The sequence below is a fragment of the Oncorhynchus nerka genome, linkage group LG10, assembly GCF_034236695.1.
Source record: "Oncorhynchus nerka isolate Pitt River linkage group LG10, Oner_Uvic_2.0, whole genome shotgun sequence".
Classification (NCBI taxonomy): domain Eukaryota; kingdom Metazoa; phylum Chordata; class Actinopteri; order Salmoniformes; family Salmonidae; genus Oncorhynchus; species Oncorhynchus nerka.
In genome coordinates this window covers 67,210,305-67,215,950 of record NC_088405.1, presented here as the reverse complement: position 1 = coordinate 67,215,950, position 5,646 = coordinate 67,210,305, and the positions used below count along the sequence as shown (strand labels likewise).

The 5,646-nt window shown below is 37.8% G+C and overlaps 1 non-coding gene across 1 annotated transcript; it reads right to left on the bottom strand.

Annotated features, from left to right (window-relative positions):
* Positions 1 to 5,249: 5,249 nt before the first annotated feature.
* LOC115136535 (U7 small nuclear RNA) lies at positions 5,250 to 5,303 on the bottom strand. Its single transcript, XR_003864645.1, has one exon. It is a non-coding gene; the product is annotated as a U7 small nuclear RNA (small nuclear RNA).
* Positions 5,304 to 5,646: the final 343 nt, after the last annotated feature.

The following is a 5,646-nucleotide window of genomic DNA, read 5'->3' as shown; positions in this document are numbered from 1 at the left end:
AATTGCAGCGATGGGACAAGATTGTAACTACCAATTGGGGAGAAAAAGGGGCATATCTTTTCATCACCTATTCATCTAACTTATCAACAGAGAACAGAACTCGATGAATAGATTTCCTGTTCCAATTCTTTAAACATTTTTTTTGGTTATTTCTGACTAATTGGGACAAGGGGTTATTTAAGCAATAAGTCCTGAGGGGGTGTGGTATATGGCCAATATACCACGGCTAAGGGTTTTTCTTATGCACGACGCAACGCGAAATGCCTGGATACAGCCCTTAGCCGTAGTATATTGGCCGTATACCACTAACCCCAGAGGTGCCTTTATTTATTTTATAAACCGGTTGCCAAAACATTAAGGCAAGGAACAACACATCTAAATTGAAAACGTTGCTTTAATAAATAAATAAATAAATAAATAATGAATACATTCTGCCAGAAAAAGTAGTCTAGCTAGACTGGTTGCTACGTATGCAAAAGCCACAGGTTAGGTAGCAAGCTTACAGTAAATGTATTAAAAAACTTGGTGCAGACAGGGAGGGCTGCCTTGCTTCTAGCTCTTAGGAAACTTTGCAGTACTTTACTTTTTAATGTATTATTTCTTACATTATTAGCCCAGAAAATGTTTTGTGTTATTACATACAGCCGGGAAGAACTATTAGATATCAGAGCTGTGGTAACTCACCAGCACTACCAGCATTACGACCAGGAAAATGACTTTCCCAAAGCAGATCCTTTGTTCGCACTCACCAGGGCAATTGAACTTGGGCTGACCCAAAACAATGCCTGGGAAGGAGAGGTACACCAGAGTGGTCTTCTAGTCTGACGTAGGAGGCGCGCACAACACCCACCGCTTCCGAGTATATTTGTCGCTAATGTTCAGTCTCTGGATAATAAAGTTGACGAGCACATCTTGCATTACTCATCTCATATGTACAGTATATACTGTAATCTATTCTATTCTACTGTATCTTAGTCTATGCTGCTCTGACATTGCTCATCCATATATTTATATACTCTTAATTCATCATTCTTTTACTTAGATTTGTGTGTATTGGGTATACAGTTGAAGTTGGAAGTTTACCTACACTTAGGTTGAAGTCATTAAAACTCGTTTTTCAACCACCCCACAAACTTCTTGTTAACAAACTATAGTTTTGGCAAGTCAGTTAGGACATCTACTTTGTGCATGACACAAGTAATTCTTCCAACAATTGTTTACAGACAGATTATTTCACTTATAATTCACTGTATCACAATTCCAGTGGGTCAGAAGTTTACATACACAAAGTTGACTGTGCCTTTTAACAGCTCGGAAAATTCTAGAAAATGTCATGGCTTTAGTAGCTTCTGGCTAATTGACATAATTTGATTTGTAAGTCGCTCTGGATAAGAGCGTCTGCTAAATGACTTAAATGTAAATGTAAATGAGGTGTACCTATGGATGTATTTCAAGGCCTACCTACAAACTCAGTGCCTCTGCTTGACATCATGGGGAAATCAAAAGAAATCAGCCAAAACCTCAGATTTTTTTTTTTTAGACCTCCACATGTCTGGTTCATCCTTGGGAGAATTTTTTTTCCAAACGCCTGAAGACACCACGTTCATCTGTACAAACAATAGTACGCAAGTATAAACACCATGGGACCACGCAGCCATCATACCGCTCAGGAAGGAGACACGTTCTGTCTCCTAGAGATGAACGTACTTGGTGCAAAAAGTGCAAATCAATCCCAGAACAACAGCAAAGGGCCTTGTGAAGATGCTGGAGGGAACAGGCACAAAAGTATAGTATATATCCAACAGTAAAACGAGTCCTATATCGACATAACCTGAAAAGCTGCTTTGCAAGGAAGAAGCCACTCCTCCAAACCGCCATAAAAAAAGCCAGTTTGCAACTGCACATGGGGACAAAGATCGTACTTTTTGGAGAAGTCCTCTGATTTGATTAAACAAAAATAGAACTGTTTGGCCATAATGACCATTGTTATGTTCGTTATGTCCTTTATGACGTAATTTGTAATCAAGTTATGATTTAATTATGTGTATGTGTAATTCTGTGTGATTAGTTAGGTATTTAGTAAATAAATGATTAAACCCAATTTTGTATTGCTGATTCAAATTGTTAGCCCAGGTTCGTGCAGATAACCAAGAATTTACAACTTTCAGATGAGACTGAATTAAGATGACGATTAATATTGACTGCTATTGATGTAAAATATTACTAGGTCTTTAAGAGTTTATTCGGAAGATAACAGCTCTATAAATATTATTTTGTGGTGCCCGACTCTCTAGTTAATTACATTTACATGATTAGCCCAATCAAATAATATTAATTAAGGAGAAAGGATTTTATAGAATAGCATGTCATATCACTTAATCCGGCATAGCCAAAGACATGACAGATGTTACTATGGAACACTGAAGTACAATGACAAGCACTTCATAAGTGTCAAAGGCTTTTATTGACAATTACATGAAGTTGATGCAAAGTGTCAATATTTGCAGTGTTGACCCTTCTTTTTCAAGACCTCTGCAATCCGCCCTGGCATGCTGTCAATTAACTTCTGGGCCACATCCTGACTGATGGCAGCCCATTCTTGCATAATCAATGCTTTGAGTCAGAATTTGTCAGAATTTGTGGGGTTTTGTTTGTCCACCCGCCTCTTGAGGATTGACCACAAGTTCTCAATGGGATTAAGGTCTGGGGAGTTTCCTGGCCATGGACCCAAAATATCAATGTTTTGTTCCCCGAGCCACTTAGTTATCACTTTTGTCTTATGGCAAGGTGCTCCATCATGCTGGAAAAGGCATTGTTCGTCACCAAACTGTTCATGGATGGTTGGGAGAAGTTGCTCTCGGAGGATGTGTTGGTACCATTCTTTATTCATGGCTGTGTTCTTAGGCAAAATTGTGAGTGAGCCCACTCCCTTGGCTGAGAAGCAACCCCACACATGAACGGTCTCAGGATGCTTTAATGTTGGCATGACACAGGGCTGATGGTAGCGCTCACCTTGTCTTCTCCGGACAAGCTTTTTTCTGGATGCCCCAAACAATCGGAAAGGGGATTCATCAGAGAAAATGACTTTACCCCAGTCCTCAGCAGTCCAATCCTTGTACCTTTTGCAGAATATCAGTCTGTCCCTGATGTTTTTCCTGGAGAGAAGTGGCTTCTTTGCTGCCCTTCTTGACACCAGGCCATCCTCCAAAAGTCTTTGCCTCACAATGATTCCAAGCACCACCCTCCTTTTGAAGCTTCCAATCTGTTATTCGAACTCAATCAGCATGACAGAGTGATCTCCAGCCTTGTCCTCGTCAACACTCACACCTGTGTTAACGAGAGAATCACTGACATGATGTCAGCTGGTCCTTTTGTGGCAGGGCTGAAATGCAGTGGAAATGTTTTTTGGGGATTCAGTTCATTTGCATGGCAAAGAGGGACTTTGCAATTAAAGCAGGTAAGTGCCCACTTTGTTTGTTTCATTATGTTATTTTCGTTTTGGTTTCTCTCAAGTTAATCTAAATGCTTATTTTGTACATTGGCATGTCAAACTATTGTTGATGTGGTCATTTTATCGAGGTGAAAAGGCACAATGATTTAAAGGTGAAAAGGCTAAACGTCATAGTCATAGTCATAGTCTCACATACACAAGGCCTAATGTTGTTTTAGTCAATCGGTAACCAGTATCCAAACTACCTGATGTAACAATTCAGACATAGAGCTGGGTGATATGGAACAAAATCCATATGACAATAAATGTACTGGATTATGACAATAACGATAAATGTAATGATAAGTTTAAAACATGAATGTGCACCAGTTACTTTTTAATATTACCCTTAAAATGACTACTACTACTTTGAATGTTGTGGCTTCCATTGTCCCGTTTAATTTAAAACTTCACATTCTTCGAGTAAAGGCTACTTATAGTTATTATCAATAAATGGTCGGTTCGGTTGGTATCGATCATTTCCGGTTTATCGTACCAGCTGTATTGGGCCACATGGTTAGAAGTTTACAGCGATCATGGTGGCGTCACAATTTCCCTCACTGGGCAACAGAAACGAACAAATAAGAACATAAGGGAGGGGTTAGCCTATATGATAATAAGACAATATACTGTAGGTAAGATTGTGACACTTACTGTAAATTGAATCATTATCATTGTTAGTAATTATGTAATGGAACATGATGCACTGTAACACTACAAGTGCATCATAACAGATCTTAGTACTTATGTCAGATGCTATAAAGTAACTATCAAATCAATGTTTGTTGGTTGTGCACACAGTACAGCAGATGTTTTAGCGTGTGCAGTGAAATGCTTATCTTACTAGCTCCTAAAAATGCAGTGAAATGTCAAACAAAAAATGTAAAACAAGTAATTCAAAAAACAAGGAATCAAGAGCGTCGGGACTTATCCCATTAACTAACCAAATAGCACTGTAAGAGTGATAAAAATGCAATCTATACGTGTGTGCACTGGAATGATTTATACAAGATACACTAAGAATGATATGCACAGCAGTAGATATATTAGAGTGAGATATGTCAAGAATCCAGTATATAAATAAATAAACATGAGGGTAGGGTGAGGGTGTCATAAAAGCTTATAACACTTTCAAATAAACTGGACGGCCACTCAGACTGTAATGAGTTGATGCCAAAATAAAATGTTACTTTTTTAATAGAAACTCAAGGGTCAATTACAGTACAGTAGATATTAGCCAGATGCAAGTTTTTTATTCGGATCCTATTTGATTTCTGTGTGTCTAGACTGTGGCCATCACCATATCTCTGTTGTCATAGTGTGATCAGCTCTTTGGACCTTCATGAATCATGGGCATGATAACGTTACATTTACTTGCAATATCTGAGAACAGCATTTTAGATTTCACATACTGTAGGCCTACCCACATGAAATACCATACTGTACTATGGTATAAATACTATAGTATTCACTGTAGTGTTTTTGCGGACTTTACTGTGGTATTCACTAAGTCTGCAAAAACCCCACAGTGAATACTGTAGTATTTACTGTAGTATGCTGTAGTATTTACAGTTAACTATACTATAAATACTGTAGTAAAGGAAAACTGTTGTATATACTATAGTAATTAATTGAGTGTTTTGTGGATTGAAGTAAAGTCTGTAGTCTCCTGTAGTATTTATTGAAGTGTTTTTGCAGACTGTAATATACTGTAGTATTTACTGTAGTGTTTTTGTTTTATTATCTTTGACACAGAAGTGGAGGCATTCTCCTTGAGAAAACCTACTGGAGAAATACTAAAAGAGCAATTGTTCCATAACCTACAGGTCAGTAGGACTGCCTCTGCTCTTTTATATGCAATACAATATGGTCTATACTTGGCATGTAGGTTTCTCACTTATGGGTGCCACAAATTGGAACATGCAAATTAAATATTGTAATAAATAAGTGGTGTTTTTGAGGATTGTAGTGTTTTTGCAGACATTAATGTAATATTTACTACAGTTTACTACAGAATTTTTATAAAAAGTACTGTAGTATTCTATAGTAAACTGTAGTATTTTTTCATATGGGTAATGTAGAGGAAGCGTCGTGGATGGCTTAGTATGTGTTGACTGTGGGCTGTGTCAAAAGGTTTTTGAGTGGTTCCTGTTCTA